This window comes from Thalassophryne amazonica, chromosome 2 (assembly GCF_902500255.1).
Source record: "Thalassophryne amazonica chromosome 2, fThaAma1.1, whole genome shotgun sequence".
NCBI classification, from domain to species: Eukaryota; Metazoa; Chordata; class Actinopteri; order Batrachoidiformes; family Batrachoididae; genus Thalassophryne; species Thalassophryne amazonica.
The window spans coordinates 120,604,661-120,631,942 of record NC_047104.1 but is presented as its reverse complement, the minus strand read 5'-3'; the positions used below and the strand labels follow the sequence as shown (position 1 = coordinate 120,631,942).

General features: G+C 39.8%; 1 long non-coding RNA gene across 1 annotated transcript; it reads right to left on the bottom strand.

Moving 5' to 3' along the window:
* Positions 1 to 1,933: 1,933 nt before the first annotated feature.
* Positions 1,934 to 21,378, bottom strand: LOC117502863. The gene is made up of 3 exons (XR_004558418.1): positions 21,115 to 21,378; positions 19,505 to 19,509; positions 1,934 to 1,945 (listed from the first exon to the last, which is right to left on the bottom strand). It is a non-coding gene; the product is annotated as an uncharacterized LOC117502863 (long non-coding RNA).
* Positions 21,379 to 27,282: the final 5,904 nt, after the last annotated feature.

Below are 27,282 nucleotides of genomic sequence, written 5' to 3'. Positions count from 1 at the left end.
CCACAGCGCACACTCTGTCTTTCAGCCGCTGGTGTGTGCAAATAGTTGCAGCAACAGGTGTATGAAGCAGCTGTAATTTTACATGTTTTGCACATGATTCCTGCTTCATGAGTATTTTATGTGCAAATCCACCAAATTTGCACTATATGTGAAGGGGCACTTAGATATTTCAATGGTATGCATTTCTCCTTCAAACATGTTAAATGTTTTAACATAGCACTCTATCATCAACCTTCTCTAGCTCAAAAAGTACAGTCTGTAAACCTTCCGATTTTTATCTGGACTTGTCAGTGAACTAAATGTGAGCAATCCATCAGTTGTTCCTCTACCTGGTGTAAACCTAATTGTGATCCACTCCGTGAGTCTTCACTCTATAATCCTTTCTCAGATTTTCATTGCATCTCAAAGCAGTTACATTCCTCTATAGTCTGCACACTTATGACTTTCTCTTTTCTCCATTGGATGGACACAATCACAGCATTGTTGCCTGTTCATTGACCTTCAAATCAGAACCCACAGCACATCTGTTCTCTCTTCTTGTAAACTCTTCTACAGATCCTGCAGTATTTCCACAAGCATTGCCTTTCCCGTCTTTCTCACTATTAATGCATCCCCCTCCTTAACTCTACATTTGAGGCTCAATCCTCAAATAACACACGTGCACACACATTTTCTTCATTCAGCAGCTTTTTGTGAAGCTTTTTTTTAATCCTATCATACTCACTGAACACAAAACCCAGTTATATTTAATTTAATTTGCCTGATTCAATTCAATTCATCGATATTAAAATAGCCAAGTGGTCTCTGTGTGCGTGCGCGCGTGCGTGTTAGCTCATGGACTCACACGCCATTCCAACTCATTATAGAAACTTTGCACAGTTTATTTCTCTGTAAAATGTCAGCTACCTATTTTATAAATGCTACCCAATCTAGAGCCCATGGATCCCCACGTGCAATATGCTAGTTTTTATTTATTTATATCATGCCGAATCACAACAACACTGCCTCAAAGCTCTTTACACAGGTCAGGTCTAACCTTACCAACCCCCCTGAGCAAGGACACAGGCGGACAGTGGTAAGGATAAACGCCATAGGAAGAAACCTCAAGCAGCAAGATGATTTTAAAAAAAGAAACAGAAAACAGAAGAGCAACAAAAACAAGAGTCCGTTATTGAACTAGTCTGTCTTGAATAGGTAGGGTGTGTTGAGGTTAGTCCGGCACCCTAGGGGTCAGGGCCAGCATCCATTAAAGTGCTCATCAGAGCATCAAGCAGAGAAAAAAAGGGCAGAATCAGTTGCCAGGAAATAACTGCATCATTAATTCACCAGCAGTAAATCAACAAGGAAGCAGAGAGAATTGCTAAAGTAATAGCTAGCCCTGTGCTTTAATAACAGACCTAGAATTTAGATGTAGTCAATCAATCAATCAATTTTTTTATATAGCGCCAAATCACAACAAACAGTTGCCCCAAGGCGCTTTATATTGTAAGGCAAGGCCATACAATAATTATGTAAAACCCCAACGGTCAAAACGACCCCCTTTGAGCAAGCACTTGGCTACAGTGGGACGGAAAAACTCCCTTTTAACAGGAAGAAACCTCCAGCAGAACCAGGCTCAGGGAGGGGCAGTCTGCTGCTGGGACTGGTTGGGGCTGAGGGAGAGAACCAGGAAAAAGACATGCTGTGGAGGGGAGCAGAGATCGATCACTAATGATTAAATGCAGAGTGGTGCATACAGAGCAAAAAGAGAAAGAAACAGTGCATCATGGGAACCCCCCAGCAGTCTACGTCTATAGCAGCATAACTAAGGGATGGTTCAGGGTCACCTGATCCAGCCCTAACTATAAGCTTTAGCAAAAAGGAAAGTTTTAAGCCTAATCTTAAAAGTAGAGAGGGTGTCTGTCTCCCTGATCTGAATTGGGAGCTGGTTCCACAGGAGAGGAGCCTGAAAGCTGAAGGCTCTGCCTCCCATTCTACTCTTACAAACCCTAGGAACTACAAGTAAGCCTGCAGTCTGAGAGCGAAGCGCTCTATTGGGGTGATATGGTACTACGAGGTCCCTAAGATAAGATGGGACCTGATTATTCAAAACCTTATAAGTAAGAAGAAGAATTTTAAATTCTATTCTAGAATTAACAGGAAGCCAATGAAGAGAGGCCAATATGGGTGAGATATGCTCTCTCCTTCTAGTCCCCGTCAGTACTCTAGCTGCAGCATTTTGAATTAACTGAAGGCTTTTTAGGGAACTTTTAGGACAACCTGATAATAATGAATTACAATAGTCCAGCCTAGAGGAAATGAATTAGTTTTTCAGCATCACTCTGAGACAAGACCTTTCTGATTTTAGAGATATTGCGTAAATGCAAAAAAGCAGTCCTACATATTTGTTTAATATGCGCTTTGAATGGCATATCCTGATCAAAAATGACTCCAAGATTTCTCACAGTATTACTAGAGGTCAGGGTAATGCCATCCAGAGTAAGGATCTGGTTAGACACCATGTTTCTAAGATTTGTGGGGCCAAGTACAATAACTTCAGTTTTATCTGAGTTTAAAAGCAGGAAATTAGAGGTCATCCATGTCTTTATGTCTGTAAGACAATCCTGCAGTTTAGCTAATTGGTGTGTGTCCTCTGGCTTCATGGATAGATAAAGCTGGGTATCATCTGCGTAACAATGAAAATTTAAGCAATACCGTCTAATAATACTGCCTAAGGGAAGCATGTATAAAGTGAATAAAATTGGTCCTAGCACAGAACCTTGTGGAACTCCATAATTAACTTTAGTCTGTGAAGAAGATTCCCCATTTACATGAACAAATTGTAATCTATTAGACAAATATGATTCAAACCACCGCAGCGCAGTGCCTTTAATACCTATGGCATGCTCTAATCTCTGTAATAAAATTTTATGGTCAACAGTATCAAAAGCAGCACTGAGGTCTAACAGAACAAGCACAGGGATGAGTCCACTGTCCGAGGCCATAAGAAGATCATTTGTAACCTTCACCAATGCTGTTTCTGTACTATGATGAATTCTAAAACCTGACTGAAACTCTTCAAATAGACCATTCCTCTGCAGATGATCAGTTAGCTGTTTTACAACTACCCTTTCAAGATTTTGAGAGAAAAGGAAGGTTGGAGATTGGCCTATAATTAGCTAAGATAGCTGGGTCAAGTGATGGCTTTTTAAGTAATGGTTTAATTACTGCCACCTTAAAAGCCTGTGGTACATAGCCAACTAACAAAGATAGATTGATCATATTTAAGATCGAAGCATTAAATAATGGTAGGGCTTCCTTGAGCAGCCTGGTAGGAATGGGGTCTAATAAACATGTTGATGGTTTGGATGAAGTAACTAATGAAAATAACTCAGACAGAACAATCGGAGAGAAAGAGTCTAACCAAATACCGGCATCACTGAAAGCAGCCAAAGATAACAATACGTCTTTGGGATGGTTATGAGTAATTTTTTCTCTAATAGTTAAAATTTTGTTAGCAAAGAAAGTCATGAAGTCACTACTAGTTAAAGTTAATGGAATACTCAGCTCAATAGAGCTCTGACTCTTTGTCAGCCTGGCTACAGTGCTGAAAAGAAACCTGGGGTTGTTCTTATTTTCTTCAATTAGTGATGAGTAGAAAGATGTCCTAGCTTTACGGAGGGCTTTTTTTTATAGAGCAACAGACTCTTTTTCCAGGCTAAGTGAAGATCTTCTAAATCAGTGAGACGCCATTTCCTCTCCAACTTACGGGTTATCTGCTTTAAGCTACGAGTTTGTGAATTATACCACAGAGTCAGGCACTTCTGATTTAAAGCTCTCTTTTTTAGAGGAGCTACAGCATCCAAAGTTGTCTTCAATGAGGATGTAAAACTACTGACGAGATACTCTATCTCACTTACAGAGTTTAGGTAGCTACTCTGCACTGTGTTGGTATATGGCATTAGAGAACATAAAGAAGGAATCATATCCTTAAACCTAGTTACAGCGCTTTCTGAAAGACTTCTAGTGTAATGAAACTTATTCCCCACTGCTTGGTAGTCCATCAGAGTAAATGTAAATGTTATTAAGAAATGATCAGACAGAAGGGAGTTTTCAGGGAATACTGTTAAGTCTTCTATTTCCATACCATAAGTCAGAACAAGATCTAAGATATGATTAAAGTGGTGGGTGGACTCATTTACTTTTTGAGCAAAGCCAATAGAGTCTAATAATAGATTAAATGCAGTGTTGAGGCTGTCATTCTCAGCATCTGTGTGGATGTTAAAATCGCCCACTATAATTATCTTATCTGAGCTAAGCACTAAGTCAGACAAAAGGTCTGAAAATTCACAGAGAAACTCACAGTAACGACCAGGTGGACGATAGATAATAACAAATAAAACTGGTTTTTGGGACTTCCAATTTGGATGGACAAGACTAAGAGTCAAGCTTTCAAATGAATTAAAGCTCTGTCTGGGTTTTTGATTAATTAATAAGCTGGAATGGAAGATTGCTGCTAATCCTCCGCCCCGGCCCGTGCTACGAGCATTCTGACAGTTAGTGTGACTCGGGGGTGTTGACTCATTTAAACTAACATATTCATCCTGCTGTAACCAGGTTTCTGTAAGGCAGAATAAATCAATATGTTGATCAATTATTATATCATTTACCAACAGGGACTTAGAGAGAGAGACCTAATGTTTAATAGACCACATTTAACTGTTTTAGTCTGTGGTGCAGTTGAAGGTGCTATATTATTTTTTCTTTTTGAATTTTTATGCTTAAATAGATTTTTGCTGGTTATTGGTAGTCTGGGAGCAGGCACCGTCTCTACGGGGATGGGGTAATGAGGGGATGGCAGGGGGAGAGAAGCTGCAGAGAGGTGTGTAAGACTACAACTCTGCTTCCTGGTCCCAACCCTGGATAGTCACAGTTTGGAGGATTTAAGAAAATTGGCCAGATTTCTAGAAATGAGAGCTGCTCCATCCAAAGTGGGATGGATGCCGTCTCTCCTAACAAGACCAGGTTTTCCCCAGAAGCTTTGCCAATTATCTATGAAGCCCACCTCATTTTTTGGACACCACTCAGACAGCCAGCAATTCAAGGAGAACATGCGGCTAAACATGTCAGTGAGGATAAGACCTGTTCCATTGTAATAATATGAATTAAAAGGAGAGGAAACATAATTCTACACAGCACTGGTATGCTATTCATACGAGAGCAAGAATAGATGTGTCTTTAGTCTGGACTGGAATGTCTGTATGGAATCTGACTGTTTTATCTCTGCAGGGAGATCATTCCACAAGACAGATGCACAATAAGAGAAGGCCCCATGGTCTGCTGACTTTTTTGGGCTGGTATGTAGGGTTTAATTAGGTCAGCTAAGTAGGGAGGTGCTAGTCCATGAATAGTTTTATAAGTTAGTAACAGAGCCTTAAAAGCTGACCTCACAGAGACAGAAAGGCAATGAAGGGGGCCAAAATTGGTGTAATTGTCAGGATCTGAGACATGAAATGGATAGACATAGTTGCAGGACTCAGACACACAAGTGGAAGTTCAAAAAGCTTTACTTGGTTGCCAGGCAAGGTTCGGTACATAGATCAGCAGACAAAAACCAGTAACAGTACCCAAAACATGAGACAGCAGGCGAAGAAAAAAGAAAACAGGCAGAAAGTCAGAAGACAAACTAAGAAACAAGAACACTATGAAACAAGGCTGGAAATGCTGGCAAAAAGCACACAATCTGGTGATGTCAAGAGGGAAACATGAGGCTTAAATACAGGAGGCAATCAGGGGAAATGTAAAACAGGTGAGGAAGAAAGATCAGAAATGGGGTCGTGGCAAACAGAGGACAGCAAGAAAGACACACCCAATACCAAACCTCCAGACAAAGAGCAAGAGAATACAGGGAACACAAAACCAACCATAACATCAAAAAGACACACAATAAAACCCAGAATAACATAACCCGCAAGTCCAACCATGATAGTAATGTGGTAAATTTTTCTCCTTTTTGTCAAAATTCTGGCAGGAGACCCCTAATGCTGGACTGTGGTAAGCTAGAGAATAGGACATTGCAATAATCTAGTGTAGAGGAGATAAATGCATGGGTCAGAGTCTTTGCATCAGCCAAAGACAGGATGGGATAAATCCTCGCTATGTTATGAAGGTGGAAGAAAGCATTTCCAGTGATTTCTCTAATCTGCAGGTCAAAGGACATTGTGGGATAAAAATCACCCCAAGGTTCTTCACTTTATCAGTATGATTAAAACCTGTGAAAATAATTCTCTCTCTCTGTCTCTCTGTCTCTCCAGTTTTTATACACCTCCCCCATTGCCCATATCTGAAGCCTTGCCAATGTCCCATACAATCCTCCATCTGCAGTACCACTTCCACTGTGCCACCTATCCTGTGCATCTCGCTATTCTGAACAATTTGGACCTTGTGTTATATTCAGCAATAAACTGCACACAGCGCAAGTGTCATTGATAGATTCCAATTAACACAGTTGTCATTTTCATACCAAGCACCCACATGTGTAAAATGCGGCTGAAGTTGTGCTCTCATCTGTGTACCCAAGGGCGTGTTGTCTTCAAATGATGTGTGGCCATTGCTGTCACAAGGCAACAGAAAATTAATACACTACAGAGCCCCAAAAACCTGTTCAGTGCAGATTTTTTTTCTACTATTTATTTTGCACAGTATTCTGATATGCCTTACATAGCAGGGTTTACTACATGCATACACTCTGCTTGTACATACAGGTGCGCACATTAATATATCGGTTGTGTTGTCCACCGGTTTGTAATCCCTGCAACCAAAAAAAAACATTATTTTGCTCTTTTAAACCTAATATTTAGTTTTACCATCTTAGGAACATCCTTTACTTCTATAAACAGGCCAAAAACACTCCACACTTGTACAACCCCAATTCCAATGAAGTTGGGACATTGTATAAAATGTAAATAAAAACAGAATACAATGATTTGCAAATCCTCTTGAACCCATATTCAATTGAATACACCACAAAGACAAGATACTTAATGTTCAAACTGATAAACTTTGTTGTTTTTGTGCAAATATTTGGTCATTTTGAAATGGATGCCTGCAACACATTTCAAAAAAGTTGGGACGGGGCAACAAAAGACTGGGAAAGTTGATGAATGCTCAAAGAACACCGAATTGGAAACAGGTGAGTGTCATGATTGGGTATAAAAGGAGCATCCCCAAAAGGCTCAGCCGTTCACAAGAAAAGATGGGGTGAGGATCACCACTTTGTGAACAACTGCGTGAAAATATAGTCCAACAGTTTAAGAATAATGTTTCTCAATGTTCAATTGCAAGGAATTTAAGGAATCCAGCATCTGCAGTCATAATATAATTAGAAGATTCAGAGAATCTGGAGAACTTTCTACACGTAAGCAGCAAGGCCAAAAACCAACACTGAATGCCTGTGACCTTCGATCCCTCAGGTGGCACTGCATTAAAACTGACCTCATTGTGTGAATGATCTTACTGCGTGGCCTCAGAACACTTCAGAAAACCATTGTCAGTTAACACAGTTCGTCACTACATCTACAAGTGCAAGTTAAAACTCTACCAACCAAAGCAAAAGCCATACATCAACAACATCCAGAAACGCAGGCGCCTTCTCTGGGCCCGCGCTCATTTGAAATGGACAGACGCAAAGTGAAAAAGTGTGCTGTGGTCTGATGATTCCACATTTCAAATTGTTTTTGGAAATCATGGGCATCATGTCCTCTGGACAAAAGGGGAAAAAGACCATCCAGATTGTTATCAGCGCAAAGTTCAAAAGCCAGCATCTGTGATGGTATAGTTTTGTGTTAGTGCCCATGGCATGGACAACTTACACATCTGTGATGGCACCATCAATGCTGAAAGGTACATCCAGGTTTTGGAGCAACCCATGCTGCCATCCAAGCAACGTCTTTTTCATGGACATCCCTGCTTATTTCAGCAAGACAATGCCAAGCCACATTCTGCACGTGTCACAACAGCGTGGCTTCGTAGTAAAAGAGTGCGGGTACTAGACTGGCCTGTCTGCAGTCCAAACCTGTCGCCCATTGAAAATGTGTGGCACATTAAGAAGCACAAAATATGACAACAGAGACCCCGGACTGTTGAACAACTGAAGTTGTACATCAAGCAAGAATGGGAAAGAATTCCACTTACAAAGCTTCAACAATTAGTGTCCTCAGTTCCCAAACACTTATTGAGTGTTGTTAGAAAGAAAGGTGATGTAACACAGTGGTAAACATACCACTGTCCCAACTTTTTTGAAACGTGTTGCAGGCGTCCATTTCAAAATGAGCAAATATTTGCACAAAAACAATAAAGTTTATCAGTTTGAACATTAAATATCTTGTCTTTGTGGTGTATTCAATTGAATATAGGTTGAAGAGGATTTACAAATCATTGTATTCTGTTTTTATTTACATTTTCACAACGTCCCAACTTCATTGGAATTGGGGTTGTAATATAGGAGACCATTACCCACAATGGTACAGTTGCCAGTCAAAGCTAAATGTGTGCTTAGGGCCAGATCAATTGACGTTGCTTCTCAGCTTACAGTAAGATTCATTTATGCTCACTTTTAAATATTGAAACGGACATGGACAGAGTCTTCTGTCTGTATTCTATACTGATTTTGTCTGTATTTATATCACTTTTCTGAAAGCTTACAGATGAAACAAAAAGCAGCAGTCTTAAAAAAATATGGGGGCAGTGTAACCAAAGTTCAAGCAATACACAATCTTTAGCAAAAGGATACAATGATGACAGCTAGCAATAACAGAATATTTTTATGAGACTTTTCTATGTATAATCTTGTCATGAAGCACTTACTGAGACAACATAAGGGACCCCCTACAAACTATCATTCCAAATGCTTTTGTTTCTTTTGGGGGAGAAACATTATTAAAAATTCTTTGACTGCTGCCATGTCTGATATTGCCTGAAGTTCCACACTGTCTACAGTGTACTTAAGCTGATCTTTTGCTTAACATCCATTCCAACATGAAGGACAAATATATATGTGGGCAGCGATGGTTGCACTGTTTTAAATGCATGGACAGTTTGGAGCTTAAAGGTGCTGGCATCTCACAAGGATAAACAGCACACACAGAGATGTTAAATACCAAATCCAATTCTTAATCTAAGTTTCATTCATATTAGACAATTGTCATTCAAGTAACTGCTGATAAATTAACTAATTTTCGAACATTGGCTGGAAATGATGGGCTTATGTGAAACTTGGCTAAAGCCCAATGTGCACTTGATTTTGATTGAAGCCTGCTCACCTGGCTATTGAAACGTCTCAGCTTTCCATGATCTAAAGCAAGGAGGATGAGTCATTTATCAGTTTTCTAAAACTGCTTATTCCTGTCCAAGGTCAGGTTGGACGAAAAGGCAGGGTCTCTATGAGCAAGAGGTAGGGTACACCCTGGAGAGGCCACCAGTCTATTGTAGGGCCGTCACACACTGACAAACCGACAGTGAGGAAAATAAGTATTTGAACACCCTGCGGTTTTGCAAGTTCTCCCACTTAGAAATCATGGAGGGGTCTGAAATTTTCATCTTAGGTGCATGTCCACTGTGAGAGACATCATCTAAAAAAAAAAAAAATCCGGAAATCACAATATATGATTTTTTTAAATAATTTATTTGTATGTTATTGCTGCAAATAAGTATTTGATCCCCTACCAACCAGCAAGAATTCTGGCTCACACAGACCTGTTAATTTTTCTTTAAGAAGCCCTCTTATTCTGCACTCTTTACCGGTATTAATTGCACCTGTTTGAACTTGTTACCTGTATAAAAGACACCTGTTCACACAATCAATCACACTCCAACCTGTCCACCATAACCAAGACCAAAGAAATGTCTAAGGACACCAGGGACAAAACTGTAGACCTGCACAAGGCTGGGATGGACTACAGGACAACAGGCAAGCAGCTTGGTAGAAAACAACAACCTAGGACCTTTTCATTTACACTTATGTTTTTCACATTTACACATATGTTTTTCGCAGAATGGTGCTAAATTTAACTATTTGACCATGTAAATCTCTGCCCTTCTAATACTACCATGACCCATTATAATCAGACTAGTGGACATTTAGTTGAATTTAGGAATTTTACTTCTGATTTGGTGATTTATTTGGTGAATCCTCGTTTGTTGGGGATTTTTCCAAGCATGTCAATAAAATCTTTGATCTTTCCAGTAAAGTTGTTTTGGATATGTTTGTATTTAGTCTATTTCTGCATAGGCTAACCCACTGTAGTCACAAAAATAACTTTTTGTGCTGGCTCGTGGTGTTGGTGTTTCAAATATAATTATATCCTCTCTAACAAAAGCTGTTTCTAATCACCCATTCATTAAGTTTGAAGCAACATTGGTTAGGGTGCGGGGAAAGAGTAAGATTAGGTTATGGTTAAGGTTAGGGTTGGGGGTAGGAGTAGGGGTAGTAATAGTGAGTTAAAAAAAATCCCGTCACGAAAATCTGACTGATTTCCTCACGGACCATGAAAAAAATATGTGAGACTGGGCTGCAATACTACATATACTCTAAAACAAAACATCCATAAATTGCATCCATAAATTGCAAATTTACACACTTCTTGTGACACGGATTTGCTATATAATTGCATATGTAATTAGTACCTATTAATATACCTGTCCTGGCTGTGGTCTCTGTGTTTTTAATGTGATGCGTCGTGTGCACTGAGCTGTCATTTGCAGCTGTCAGCCGCCTCCCAGCTGATCACCAGCCAGAGACTCGCTGAGACTCAAAAGCAAAAGCAAATCTAAACTGAAACATTACTTGGAAGGATGAGGGAGTACACCACTTTCTCTTTCTGTATCTGTTCAACCATCTAGATCAAGGGTGGGCAACGAGGGCCGAGACACTGCAGGTTTTCCTTGCAACCAATCACCTCAGCAGGTGGGTTGCTGATGAGCTTCTCCCTTGAACATAACCACCTGGTTGTCAATGAAATCACCTGCTGAAACACCTGAACATTAATGAAATCACCTGCTGAGGTGATTGGTAGCAAGGAAAACCTGCAGTGCTTCGGCCCTTCATGGCACATGATTGCCCACCCCTGATAGATGATCTGTATCCGTATCTGTACTCGTAGTGGGTGGGGCCTAAACCGGAAGTGGGCATGGTTTAACCAGAAATGGCTGGGGCTTAAATCAGTACATTATTTTGATATGGATTGATCAGAAGTTGCTATATTTTTGTTTATTTGAAAACTATTTACAGAACAGCCTCAAAATTGAGATTCAAATCAATGTTTTTCATCACAAAACTAAGAGATGACGCGTGATTCCTAGGATTCGCTTAAGCAAATTTGTTATAACTGCAAGCTGTCGCTATTAAGTATTAAAATTGTAGCTGTCAAAATAAAACGCTATTTTTGATTAATTACAGCACCTATAATACCTTCAGTCACATTTTGTTTAGACGTCAGTGACTTTGTCTATAAATAAAGATTTGTTTTTGAGAGCAATAACTGAGTTAGATGTCAATACTTTTCATACCAAAGTAACTTTGTCTTTGGTAACTCTCATTGCTAAATCTCAACGTGGGAGTTTGTGTTTGTGAATTAACGTCGCCACTGAACTCAAACAGGCTTAAAACCCATTAAAAATGTTTGATTCATGTGTTTCCTCCAGATTTTAATGTTCAATGGACAGATTTAAATATGTAATCTAATAAGATAATTATTAATACCTGCTTGACATGTGTAACAGAAATAACCCACATCTTTTTAACTTTAACAGATTATTAAATGCCCCAAACACACAGATGTGAGGTTTTTTTTAATTATACATGCAATTAAATGATTAATTTAGATTAATTAACCACAGACCCTGTAATCAATTACATTTTTTAATCACCTGATAGTGCTAATTAACATATGTGTGCTCTGTCTGTGTGATTCAGATGGAAAAGGTTATGACACAGAATGGGACACCTTTGTCATCATGTCACCTACATGTTATATACTGGTTTTGCTTCACTGTAAATTTTGAACAATACATTTTTGTTGTTTTTGCAGAAATGTCTCCACTTTTGTTTGTAAAGATGTTACATTAAATGCTAAAAGTTTGAAAAGCATAATCCAGTAGTAAAATAGGTTTTACATTTAATGGGGCCATAAATGTAAATTGAAGCAAAAGACAGTAAAACTGGTTCTTCAAAATATCTGAATGAATTACTTCTGGTTTGGTATAAGTCATCCGGCAGAATTATACACCGTAGTACAATTCCTTGATGTAATGGTGTCATCACTGAAGTGTCCAAACCTTTTTGTTTGTTAAATACCATTTGCTAAAATCTCAGATTAGACATGATTATTCCAGCATCTTTGTAAAGATTCACCCAAGTGTAGTGTGCAGTATCTTGCGGAGTGAAAAATCCCAAATTAAAAATTCATAGAAATGAACCATAATTGCACCACAACATCAATGTTAAATGTTTTTTACTGTTGAATCAGCCCGGGACTCTGACGAGGGCGGTCACATCTCCTGCACTCTGGCGTCTGCTCACATCATTCCTTTCCCCTTCTGCTGGGGCGGTGCAGTTTTTGCTGCAGCTGGCCTCCATTCCTCCCCCCAAGCTGACGGCGGTACATCTCAGGGTTGCTGCGTGGCCTTCACACACTTGCCTCAATTCGGATAATGGACTTCTTCAAACTTAGTGCACATAAACAATGTCAAATATGTATGTGTTGTCTTTAATTCTGATGTGTGCCATTATTACGGTAAACAAGTAATAATTGTGGACTAATTTCTGTCTGAGGTAACTGGAGTGTAAACATAATTTCTCCACTGTGAGATCAATAAAGTATATCTCATCTCATCTAAATGACAGAAAATTATGATAAAAATTACATAATAGAATAGAATATCAACTTAATTGTCATTGCACAGATATACACATATACAACGAAATTTCTCCTCTGCATTTAACCCATCCTAATTACAGTTAGACACAATCTAACCACTAGGAGCAGTGGGCAGCCACAAGCCAGAGCCCGGGGACCAACTCTAGATGTAGGGACACTGCCTTGGTCAAAGGGCAGGGAAAGGAGCAGACCCTAAATAAGCATGTTTTTGATTGTGGGAGGAAATTGGAGTGCCCAGAGGAAACCCACACAGACACGGGGAGAAAATGCAAACTTCACACAGAAAGGCCGGGAATCGATCCCATGACCTTCTTGCTGTGAGGCAACAGTGCTAACCACCAACCAACCAAAACGATCTTTGGCTTTTCACGTGAGGTAAATCTGCCCTACATTTGGATTTTGGAAAACCATGTGACAGTGAACCAATTCCGATTGGACACTCACATTGTGCACATCATCACACAGCTTCTATGAGGAGTACAAAGATGGCCGATGGCTGGCTCGAAAGTCCGCGAAGTTAACTTTTCAGCAAAAAAAATAAGTTTCTATCTCATATCATTCAAAAGTTATTTATAATTTAGTAAAGCTTGGCCTTAGCCATCGTATACGACGGCGTCGGCCCCAGAGGGTTAAATATCTTGTCTTTGTGGTGTATTCAACTGAATATAGGTTGAAGAGGATAGATGCACCAAGCTTGTGACGTCATATTCAAGAAGACTTGAGGCTGTAATTGCTGCCAAAGGCGCATCAACAAAGTATTGAGCAAAGAGGAGGTGATGGTCTAGTGGTTAAGGTGTTGGGCTTGAGACCAGAAGATCCTCGGTTCAAATCCCAGCCTGACTGGAAAATCACTAAGGGCCCTTGTTGCTCCCGGTGTGTAGTGAGTGCCTTGTATGGCAGCACCCTCACATCGGGGTGAATGTGAGTCATTATTTGTAAAGCGCTTTGAGCATCTGATGCATATGGAAAAGCACTATATAAATGCAGTCCATTTAGAGTGTGAATACTTAAGCACATGTGATTTCTTAGTTTTTATTTTTATAATAAATTTGCAAAAATTTCAAAAAAAATATTTTTCATTTTGTCAATATGGGGTGTTGTGAGTAGAATTTTGCAGAAAAACATGAATTTAATCCATTTTGGAATAACAAAATGTGGAAAACTGAAGCACTATGAATACTTTCCGAATGAACTCTCACTTCCAAAAACATGGTCGCAGAAGACAGAGTATGGAATAAGAGTCCTTATCAAAGACATGATGTGCAAAGAAGCTGTAGCGCAGCAATGCAACAGCTGCCTTCAGCTGCTGCTGCATGTGTGTGTGTGTGTGTGTGTGTGTGTGTGTGTGTGTGCGTGTGTCACCTGTTTCTGATGTGATGATTGTGCAAAGGTCACCACTGCTTTGCGCATGCAACAAATCACGGCTTCATCAACCATAGAATGTTATTAATCAGCTGTTGTTCACTAATTTACACAAAATATGACAGCCTCAAGATTTTTAAGTCAGGCCCATAAGTCATTATTATGTCCCTTGTCTTGTCTCTACACAATAATAAGCCACCTTACATTACCTTACACCTTACACTGTTTTCCACAGTGATTTTAAAAATGCATGAGTGGAACACTTTTCAGAATATAAAGTACCAGAATGCCGCTCATGAGACTTAAATAATGAATCCTTTGTCTGTCCTCAAGCATAATGTCAAGTGGCTGCCTTTCACTGACATTGTTCCCACACATTTACCAAGCTCCGGGTTCAGAAACACACCATGTCATGTTTGACATGCAGCCTTGTGTCACCTGTCGTGAAGCAGTCAGAGGACGCTACTAATCGTGGTAATGTAGTGCTAACAAGCTCTTTATATCACATTTAATAGCCTTCAACTCCATGTTCTCACCACTTATAGCACAAGTACTTCTCTTTCAGTTCATATTTTTTCTCAAATGGAATTTCTATTTTTTTGTACATATTTGGAATTTGGCTGAAAATACAGAGCACACAGCACAATGAGGATGTCCAGACAGACATGTAGGACTTTTATTCAAATGAGGCACTGCAAAGAAAGGTGTTAGTGTTTCTACATCTTCAAAGTCATTCTCAAATAAATAGATGCAAATGATCTCATCTGCGTATGGCATAAAGTCACTTATTTAATAAAATGCTGATTCTTTCATCAAACCTGCCTCAAAAATGCACAATAGGGATGAAAATGTGATTAAACTGAAAACACATTTTAAGATAAATCAAAAATCCAAGTTTTATGACCTTATAAAAAGAATATCAAATAGATCAAGTGATTAAGAGAGTTTTTCTTTTACCACTGTCATGAATGTGGTGACACAGTGGATTAGTGGTTAGCACTGTTGCTTCACAGAAAGAAGGTTGTGGGATCACTTCCCACCTGGTCCCCTCTGTATGGAGTTTGCATGTTTGTTTGCTCCAGTTTCCTCACTGATTTGTGTTTAAAAATGATTAAAACTGTTGTTTATATTGATGAAGTCACACAACATAGGCTAATTGAGTTATGAATTTGTGGAAAAGATAAATTTCTGGCTGTAGTGCTGATTTAATCATGCTACCATATTATTAATTGTAATTGTAAACAGGGATGAAGCATATCTAAAAAAAAAATAACCACATATTGACAAATAAATAAATGAATGAATAAGAAATACAATGGGGGATAATAAATTACAAAGTAATGCTCTTTTCAGTAAAACTGGGGTTCCTTTGAGGTCCTTGGTGAAACCCAGTAACACCCAAATTCAAATACACACCTTTAGGATGTCCATTTTAAATTAATGGGGGAATCAATGTCCAACCTTCCTTTTCTCTCAAAACTTCTTCTACAGAAACAGCATTAGTGAAGGTTACAAATGATCTTCTTATGGCCTCAGACAGTGGACTCATCTCTGTGCTTGTTCTGTTAGACCTCAGTGCTGCTTTTGATACTGTTGACTATAAAATTTTATTACAGAGATTAGAGCATGCCATAGGTATTAAAAGCACTGCGCTGCGGTGGGTTGAATCATATTTATCTAATAGATTACAATTTGTTCATGTAAATGGGGAATCTTCTTCACAGACTAAGGTTAATTATGGAGTTCCACAAGGTTCTGTGCTAGGATCAATTTTATTCACTTTATACATGCTTCCCTTAGGCAGTATTATTAGAAAGCATTGCTTAAATTTTCATTGTTATGATGATACCCAGCTTTATCTATCCATGAAGCCAGAGGACACACACCAATTAAACTGCAGGAATGTCTTTCAGACATAAAGACATGGATGACCTCTAATTTCCTGCTTTTAAACTCAGATAAAACTGAAGTTATTGTACTCGGCCCCACAAATCTTAGAAACATGGTGTCTAACCAGATCCTTACTCTGGATGGCATTACCCTGACCTCTAGTAATACTGTGAGAAATCTTGGAGTCATTTTTGATCAGGATATGTCATTCAATGCGCATATTAAACAAATATGTAGGACTACTTTTTGCATTTACGCAATATCTCTAAAATTAGAAAGGTCTTGTCTCAGAGTGATGCTGAAAAACTAATTCATGCATTTATTTCCTCTAGGCTGGACTATTGTAATTCATTATTATCAGGTTGTCCTAAAAGTTCCCTGAAAAGCCTTCAGTTGCTGCAGCTAGAGTAGAGAATTTGATGGCGCTTTACTGACTTTGCATTCATTGAGCCTGTTGTCAGTTTTCTCTGTTTTGCATTTGAGGAAAATATAGATGTGGATTGTATAACATCCAAAGTGGCATCACTCTTCAACCTGGATTGCTGTGCTACTGAGTGAGATCCTCACACTGAAAAATGACACTGAGCTCAAATCCAGAGCAACACCTAACATGAATGCCCAATTCTGGAATCTAACAGAGAAAGAGAAGTGCAGACAACCTAAATACAGATGCACTTCAAAAACTTCCATTGATGTTCTAAAACTAATTCATGCATTTATTTCCTGTTGTATGGCTGGGGGGCCTGGCTGCCTTTTTGTTTCTGTCTTTTGTTTTTCCTTCCAGGTGGCTTGCATTTGGGACTGAGTGGCTGTGTTGCTGAGGTTATCAGGACCTCACCCTGATCACCTGCGGCTCATCAGGACTCACAGCTGTGGTGCATCTATATGGATTGGAACATGGTGGCATTTAAGACTGGAGTATACAGTGTGTATTTGCCAGAGACTCGACCTTGTGACCAGACGGGTGAGATCGTCGTCTCGGGAGCCATCTCATCATCAGTGGATGCAGAGAACGTCCAGGGTTTGATGCACGGTCTGTGAAAGAGGAGGGGGTGAGGTCTCACGCTCGTCAGCACACTTCCTGAGGTACGTTAGATTTTGTGACTAACGTTTATACAGTCAGTAAATGTGGTGTCCCTCACACCTTATTATATTGAGCTGTACGTTAGTCATGTATCGGCTTCCACTGCAGTGGAGTTTTGTGAACTGGATGTTCCATGCCTGCAGGTTGGGAAGCTGATTAGTAATTAAGCCAGGAAGTGTTTGCTGTTTATGTACACCTTTGAGTGGTCTCTCTGTGTGTAGAGTGTGGACTCACATAATGGTTCCTTCTTTCACAGACTCGGTTTGTTGCGGCCACCTGGGGGGTGTCGGCGGGGTCCTTGGGTCCGAACGGCTTCTGGCTCCGGACCATTAGCGCTGCAGGGAGCGCACCGTATCACCACCACGCCAGACCGCACACTCTTTTGTTGTTTGTATCACATCACTGTTATGTATTAAATTCAGTTAGCCTTTGTACCATGCTCTGCTTATTTCATACTGGGTCCTTCAAATGCTGGTCGGTTCTCCGAGCTGCGTCCGACACATAACAATTTCCTCTAGGCTGGACTATTGCAATTCATTTTTATCAGGTCGTCCTGAAAGTTCCCCGAAAAGCCTTCAGTGAATTCAAATGCTGCAGCTAGAATACTGACAGGGACTAGAAGGAGAAAGCATATTTCACCCATATTGGCCTCTCTTCATTGGCTTCCTGTTAATTCTAGAACAGAATTTAAAATTATTCTTCTTACTTATAAGGTTTTGAATAATCAGGTCCCATCTTATCTTAGGGACCTCATAGTACCATATCACCCCAACAGAGTGCTTCGCTTTCAGACTGCAGGCTTACTTGTAGTTCCTAGGGTTTGTAAGAGTAGAATGGGAGGCAGAGCCTTCAGCTTTCAGGCTCCTCTCCTGTGGAACCAGCTCCCAATTCAGATCAGGGAGACAGACACCCTCTCTACTTTTAAGATTAGGCTTAAAACTTTCCTTTTTGCTAAAGCTTATAGTTAGGACTGGATCAGGTGACCCTGAACCATCCCTTAGTTATGCTGCTATAGACTTAGACTGCTGGGGGGTTCCCATGATGCACTGAGTGTTTCTTTCTCTTTTTGTTCTGTATGCACCACTCTGCATTTAATCATTAGTGATTGATCTCTGCTGTCTTCCACAATATGTCTTTTTCCTGATTCTCTCCCCTCAGCCCCAACCAGTCCCAGCAGAAGACTGCCCCTCCCTGAGCCTGGTTCTGCTGGAGGTTTCTTCCTGTTAAAGGGGAGTTTTTCCTTCCCACTGTCGCCAAGTGCTTGCTCACAGGGGGTCGTTTTGACCATTGGGGTTTTTCTGTAATTATTGTATGGCTTTTGCCTTATAATATAAAGCGCCTTGGGGCAACTGCTTGTTGTGATTTGGCGCTATATAAATAAAATTGATTGATTGATTGAATGGCATTACCCTGACCTCTCGTAATACTGTGAGAAATCTTGGAGTTATTTTTGATCAGGATATGTCATTCAATGCGCATATTAAACAAATATGTAGGACTGCTTTTTTACATTGTGCAATATCTCTAAAATTAGAAAGGTCTTGTCTCAGAGTGATGCTGAAAAACTAATCATGCATTTATTTCCTCTAGGCTGGACTATTGTAATTCATTATTATCAGGTGTCCTAAAAGTTCCCTGAAAAGCCTTCAGTTAATTTAAAATGCTGCAGCTAGAGTACTGACGGGGACTAGAAAGAGAGAGCATATCTCACCCATATTGGCCTCTCTTCATTGGCTTCCTGTTAATTCTAGAATAGAATTTAAAATTCTTCTTCTTACTTATAAGGTTTTGAATAATCAGGTCCCATCTTATCTTAGGGACCTCTTAGTACCATATCACCCCAATAGAGCACTTCACTCTCAGACTGCAGGCTTACTTGTAGTTCCTAGGGTTTGTAAGAGTAGAATGGGAGGCAGAGCCTTCAGCTTTCAGGCTCCTCTCCTGTGGAACCAGCTCCCAATTCGGATCAGGGAGACAGACACCCTCTCTACTTTTAAGATTAGGCTTAAAACTTTCCTTTTTGCTAAAGCTTATAGTTAGGGCTGGATCAGGTGACCCTGAACCATCCTTTAGTTATGCTGCTATAGACTTAGACTGCTGGGGGGTTCCCATGATGCACTGAATGTTTCTTTCTCTTTTGGCTCTGTATGCACCACTCTGCATTTAATCATTAGTGATTGATCTCTGCTGTCTTCCACAGCATGTCTTTTTCCTGATTCTCTCCCCTCAGCCCCAACCAGTCCCAGCAGAAGACTGCCCCTCCCTGAGCCTGGTTCTGCTGGAGGTTTCTTCCTGTTAAAAGGGAGTTTTTCCTTCCCACTTTCGCCAAGTGCTTGCTCATAAGGGGGTCGTTTTGACCGTTGGGGTTTTTCTGTGATTATTGTATGGCTTTTGCCTTGCAATATAAAGCGCCTTGGGGCAACTGTTGTGATTTGGCGCTTTATAAATAAAATTGATTTGATTTGATCAAATGGATTTTGTTAAAGATATCATGTACACATGAAAGTGTGACTGACAAATACTCATACACACAGACGGGATGCAAATGTCCAACTTAATGTCCAAGGGGGATTGAATAAAACCACAATACATGTAGGCTACTAAATTACAATAATCAGTACTGTGTTCAGTAAAGTGAGCGGTCCTGACAGGCTCTTGGTGAAACCTGATCGTTGTCAGGAACCAGATGCAAATGAGTGACCCAAGGGAATCGTTAAAATCTTTTATTTACAGGTGTGCTCCACCGTGAACCACTGTCAAGCATACGCAGGGCTGTAACAATCATGCTTTCAAGTCCAGAGTTAAGACGCACTTATTTTCCCTTTCATATGGCCAGCATACTGGCATAGTATGTTACTATGCCTTTTACCCTTTTAAATTAATTTATTAGCAAAGAGAACGGGCCGCGGCCTCAACTTTATCTAAAGTCTGGGTCTTTTAGTGAAGCTTGGGGCTTGTGGCCAGCGATCACCTTAGTATTTCTTCTGTTTTGTTGTTGTTGTTGCTTAATGCTGACAAATTATACTGTATTTGTTGTCTTTTTGATGCCTGATTTTGTTTTTTCTCTCTGTTTGAGGTTTGACTCCATCCAGAGATGGGAGTGGTGTCATCTTCTGCAAACCGCCTGTTCTGTGCATCGGCATGAACTCCCAAAATTTCCTGTATATTCGTTTTGTCAATTGTGTCTGTAGCATGGCCCAAGCAGAGGGTCACCCCTTTGAGTCTGGTCTACTTGAGGTTTCTTCCTCAAATCATCAGAGGGAGATTTCCTTACCACTGTCACCTGTTTGTGTGGTCTAGGGGTTGGTAAGGTTAGACCTTACTTGTGTGAAACACCTTGAGGCAACTTTGATGTGATTTGGTGCTATATAAATGAAATGAAATGAATAATGCTTAAATTTGAGTTGTTTGAGATACACCCATATGCAGTGGTGGGCACAGCTAACCAAAAAAATTTGATAACTTTAGCTTTGATAACTGGTAATCAGCTAACTGAAAAGATAACTTTTAGAAAGCTAAACCAATAAACTCCTCAAAAAATTAGCAGAGATTACAGCAAAATGAATAACTTTTAGTACTGACTCCAGGACACTGGCAGCTACTGATACTTAAATTCAAAGTAAATTCAAAAGACAATCACAAACAACAATGAGCCAGTGCAAGACAGGGAATCGAAATTAACATCACCTCTGTCATTTTTACGAAGTGAAAATATAAGCTATATATTTTTGTGTTAAAGTAATGTACTAATTTTGAAGGTTTGAGTGCTTATAGACACACATGCCAAAAGGCATTATGGGAAAATGAGCTCCTGTCATCGGTGGTTGGTTGGTTTATTTATATGTAAAAACCAACACACGTTACTGCTAATTACGACACCCTGACCCAGAATCAGGTTGTCTGCAAGTGATTTAGAACCAGGTTCTCCACAAACATGAGTTGCGTGGGAGGAAAAGGGCGGCTGCATATCCGGCCGCGCCCCAGTCCAGTCACGAGCGGCTCTGCTCACCGGGGCCCCCCCGGGGGGAGGCCAGCTATCAGGGGCCAACCGAAAATCCATGGCGCTTCGGTATCGCTTCGTCTAGGCAGGATTCTGACTTAGAGGCGTTCAGTCATAATCCCACAGATGGTAACGTCTGTGAAAAAAATGACAGATATTACGTTAATTTCAATAACCTGTCTGGAATTAGTTTGTTTTTAAAAATTTTTAAGTCAAAACTGCCTTGCTGTGTATGTCGTCTGTGACACGTCTGCAAGACTGTATGGCTGTTGAAATAAATTAGCTTTTTTCTCTCTCTGTCTCTCCCCTTCTTTTCTCTTTGGTAGTCAGGTCTCCTCTGCTAGCAGAGGATTGAGCTCTACCTCTCACAGCTGTCTGTCTGCTACAAAACACATAACAGGCAGGAACTAAAATGTATGAGTTCAGGCTTTACAAATGTTTTTAACTGTTAAGCTTTATTCACTATACCTGCAAAAATATATTAGCGGTCTAAATGTTATCGGAACTAATTTTCGCAGGAGTTATTTGGCCCGCTGATGGCTTTCAAAGTTAGCTGCTAACAAAAAAGTTAGCTTTGCTAATTAATGGTTAGCGGATGAGTGGAACTGTGCCCACCATTGTCCATATGGGATGTCCAAATCTAGTAAGTCCCTTTGGCTGCTCCCTTGTTTTCACTCGGGGGCAACACAGCAGATCCAGGGTGGATGTGCATGTTGAGATGGCACACGTTTTACACCAGATGCCCTCCTGGTGCAACTTGAAATTACATGGAGACATGTGGCAGGGGTGGGGTTTGAATTCAGAATCCACTAACCAAATGCACTAACCAGTTGGCCACCACCTCTGTCACAGGATGTCCAAATAGAATTTGGTTAAAATCAGATGCATTTTGTTAAAGTTATCATATCGATAAAAGGTGCAACTAGAGACAAAATGTGTGAAATTGTCTATCATGCTTCTGGCCATAAGGCTGCCAGGGGCTTCTGAAATGACCAGAATTGGACTGAATAGTAATAAACAGTCCAATGTTAATGTGGGGCTAATTATATCCATGCAATTAAACAGTTCATCTATGTTGCATATCTACTGTTGAGCTACATTACAGCCACCTTGATGTCCTTTATCTTTATGGCTTCTTTGTAAGTAGGGTGTGGTGAAAACTCTGGTTTGTGTCAAACATCCTTGAACAGTTTATGGGTGATCTCCTCATCATAAGCTTGCCAGTGATTATTAAACTCATAGTATGAGACAGTATGAGATTCCTTTTTCCTTATAATGCAAGCTTCAAGAACTATTCCTTCCAGACAGCTGAAACAGAAAATCCTGTAAAACACCAGACTGTTGGCAGCATGTTGTGTGGCAGTAACACTGAAGGTAAGAAAGTGTGTACAATCTCTCGCACAATAAGGTGTGTTTTCACAAATTGTACAGTGGCTTGTACCTGTAGTTTTGCCGGCAGTTGCTTTGAGCACAAGGATCCAGAGACACACATTCAAATCACACATTCACACCAGCCAAATAACTTATGAGGCAAATCAAATGCAATGTGTATGGAAACCACTAATTAGGACTGCAAAATTTGAAGAAAAAGCCACATTGTGTTTATTGTTGGAAATATTGCAATATGTTAAATGTATGGTGTTGTAATGCTTCAGTCAGGTCTAGAGGTATTTGGCCAGTGATGGTGTTTGTAATTTGGCCTTTATACATCACCTCAATGAAGTTAACTGAAGCAACCAAGATGTGCTTTATATATATATATATATATATATATATATATATATATATATATATATATATAGTGAGGAAAATAAGTATTTGAACACCCTGCGATTTTGCGAGTTCTCCCACTTAGAAATCATGGAGGGGTCTGAAATTTTCATCTTAGGTGCATGTCCACTGTGAGAGACATAATCTAAGAAACAAAAAAAAAAAATCTGGAAATCACAATGTATGATTTTTTTTTTTAAATAATTTATTTGTGTGTTACTGCTGCAAATAAGTATTTGAACACCTACCAACCAGCAAGAATTCTGGCTCACACAGACCTGTTCATTTTTCTTCAAGAAGCCCTCTTATTCTGCACTCTTTACCTGTATTAATTGCACCTGTTTGAACTTGTTACCTGTATAAAAGACACCTGTTCACACACTCAATCAATCACACTCCAACCTGTCCACCATAGCCAAGACCAAAGAGCTGTCAAAGGACACCAGGGACAAAACTGTAGACCTGCACAAGGCTGGGATGGACTACAGGACAACAGGCAAGCAGCTTGGTAGAAGACAACAACTGTTATAATTATTTATTAGAAAGTGGAAGAAACACAAGATGACTGTCAATCTCCCTCGGTCTGGGATTCCATGCAAGATCTCACTTTGTGGGGTAAGGATGATTCTGAGAAAGCTCAGAACTACACAGGAGGACCTGGTCAATGACCTGAAGAGAGCTGGGACAACAGTCACAAAGATTACATTAGTAACACATGATGCCGTCATGGTTTAAAATCTTGCAGGACAGCAAGGTCCCCCTGCTCAAGCCAGCACATGTCTAGGCCCATTTGAAGTTCACCAGTGACCATCTGGATGATCCAGAGGAGGCATGGGAGAAGGTCATGTGGTCAGATGAGAGCAGAATAGAGCTTTTTGTAATCAACTGCACTTACCATGTTTAGAGGATGAGAACAACCCCAAGAAAACCATCCCAACCGTGAAGGATGGGGGTGGAAACATACTCTGGGGGTGCTCTTCTGCAAAGAGGACAGGACGACTGCACCGTATTGAAGGGAGGATGGATGGGGTCATGTATTGTGAGATTTTGGCAAACAACCTCCTTCCCTCAGTAAGAGCATTGAAGATGGGTCATGGCTGGGTCTTCCATCATGACAATGACCTCAAACACACAGCCAGGACAACTAAGGAGGGGCTCCGTAAGAAGCATTTCAAGGTCCTGGAGTGGCCTGGCCAGTCTCCAGACCTGAACTCAATAGAAAATCTTTGGAGGGAGCTGAAACTTCAAACCTGAAAGATTTGGAGAAGATCTGTTTGGAGGAGTGGACCAAAATCCCTGCTGCAGTATGTGAAAACGTGGTGAAAAACTACAGGAAACGTTTGACCTCTGTAATTGTAAACAAAGGCTACTTTACCAAATATTAACATTGATTTTCACAGGTGTTCAAATACTTATTTGCAGCAGTAACATACAAATAAATTATTTAAAAATCATACATTGTGATTTCCGGATTTTTTTTTTTCTTTTAGATTATGTCTCTCACAGTGGACATGCACCAAAGATGAAAATTTCAGACCCCTCCATGATTTCTAAGTGGGAGAACTTGCAAAGTCGCAGGGTGTTCAAATACTTATTTTCCTCACTGTGTATATATATATATATATATATATATATATATATATATATATATATATATATATATATATATATATATGTATGTGTGTGTGTGTGTGTGTGTGTGTGTGTGTGTATACAGCACTGCCACAGTAACTTTGAAAAGTTACTTTATTAGTTACTTTACACAATTACATTTTACAGTTACTTTATACAGTTACTTCATTAGCAGCTGCGGACAACTTGTCGGCAGCTGCTGAATGTAACTAAGAAAGTAACTCGTAATCTAACTTGGCTATTTTAAAGAATGGGTACTCACAAAAGTAACTATTAATTACTTTGCTGATTATTACTTTGCTGATTACTCAAACTTAAGAATAATCAAGTTAGATTACGAGTTACCTTATTAGTTACATTACTTATTAGTTACAAGTTGTTGGCAGCTCCTACTAAAGTAGTTGTATAAAGCTGCTAATGATGTAACTGTATAAAGTAACTGATAAGATCACTTTTTCAAAAAAATAACTGTGGCAACACTATCTATCTATCTATATATATATATATGATTATATTTTATAAAGCATTTGAAAGAACTTCATAGAATATCTATTGTCTCTTACATGTTCATGTGTATCTGGTACACAAACCAAGTATAGACAAAAACATTCCTGTTTTTCTTTCACAGAAACAGTTGTTCTCCTTTTTTCTAAAGTTATACCTTTCCTCATTGCTCGATTTCCTGGAAGGTCTTAGTTTAAAGAAAGCAGGATGAAAGCAGGTTGACATCTTTAACCTCACAATTGACTTGGATAAGAAGCCAAAAAACCTGTGTTTTCTTGTATTGATGTTGAATATTAATGCACTGCAGAAATATACTGCGGTATCACAGGGAACCACCTGCCTGTAAAACTACTCCATTTTGTTTCACTCATGTTTTGCTTTGGTATTATTGTCACCATTAGATTTAAGCCATGTAGGCCTTTCAGAACTATACTGTGTCAGTGTTAAGACAATATAAACTAGAACAGCACTCAGGTCATCCCACTTTTACAACCCCAATTCCAATGAAGTTGGGACATTGTGTAAAATGTAAATAAAAACAGAATACAATGATTTGCAAATCCTCTTCAACCTATATTCAACTGAATACACCACAAAGACAAGATATGTAATGTTCAAACTGATAAACTTTATTGATTTTGTGCAAATATTTGCTCATTTTGAAATGGATGCCTGCAACACGTTTCAAAAAAGTTGGGACAGTGATATGTTTACCACTGTGTTACATCACCTTTCCTTCTAACAACACTCAATAAGCGTTTGGGAACTGAGGACACTAATTGTTGAAGCTTTGTAGGTGGAATTCTTGTAGGTGGCGCCACACATTTTCAATGGATGACAGGTCTGGACTGCAGGCAGGCCAGTCTAGTACCCGCACTCTTTTACTATGAAGCCATGCTGTTGTAACACGTGCAGAACGTGGCTTGGCATTGTCTTGCTGAAATAAGCAGGGACGTCCCTGAAAAAGACGTTGCTTGGATGGCAGCATGTGTTGCTCCAAAACCTGGATGTAACTTTCAGAATTGTTGGTTCCATCACAGATGTGTAAATTGCCCATGCCATGGGCACTAACACACCCCATATTATCACAGATGCTGGCTTTTGAACTTTGCACTGGTAACAATCTGGATGGTCTTTTTCCTCTTTTGTCCAAAGGACACGATGTCCATGATTTCCAAAAACAATTTGAACTGTGGACTCATCAGACCACAGCACACTTTTCCACTTTGCGTCTGTCCATTTCATATGAGCTCGGGCCCAGAGAACGTGGTGGTGCTTCTGGATGTTGTTGATGTATGGCTTTTGCTTTGCATGGTAGAGTTTTAACTTGCCCTTGTAGATGTAGCGACGAACTGTGTTAACTGACAATGGTTTTCTGAAGTGTTCTTAGCCCACACTGTAAGATCCTTTACACAATGATGTTGGGTTTCAATCCAGTGCCGCCTGAGGGATCGAAGTGAACAGGGAATCAATGTTGGTTTTCGTCCTTGCCACTTATGTGTAGAAAGTTCTCCAGATTCTCTGAATCTTCTGATTATATTATGGACTGTAGATGATGGAATTGCTAAATTCCTTGCAACTGAACATTGAGAAACATTGTTCTTAAACTGTTGGACTATTTTTTCACGCAGTTGTTCACAAAGTGGTGATCCTCACCCCATCTTTGCTTGTGAACGGCTGAACCTTTTGGGGATGCTCCTTTAATACCCAATCATGACACTCTCCTGTTTCCAATTAAGTGTTCTATGAGCATTCATCAACTTGCTCAGTCTTTTGTTGCCCCATCCCAACTTTTTTTTAAATGTGTTGCAAGCATCCATTTCAAAATGAGTAAATATTTGCACAAACCAATAAAGTTTATCAGTTTCAACATTAGTATCTTGTCTTTGTGGTGTATTCAGTTGAATATAGGTTGAAGAGGATTTGCGTCAACCAGGCAAGGGCACTTCCAGTAATCCCAAAAACATTCTCCAACCTATTGAGCAAAATATGATGATCCACGGTATCAAACGCAGCACTGAGATCTAACAACACCAAAACCATAGTGGTGTCTGAATCCATTGCTCGCAGAAGATCATTCACAACTTTAGTGAGCGCTGTCTCTGTGGAGTGATATTTCCTAAAAG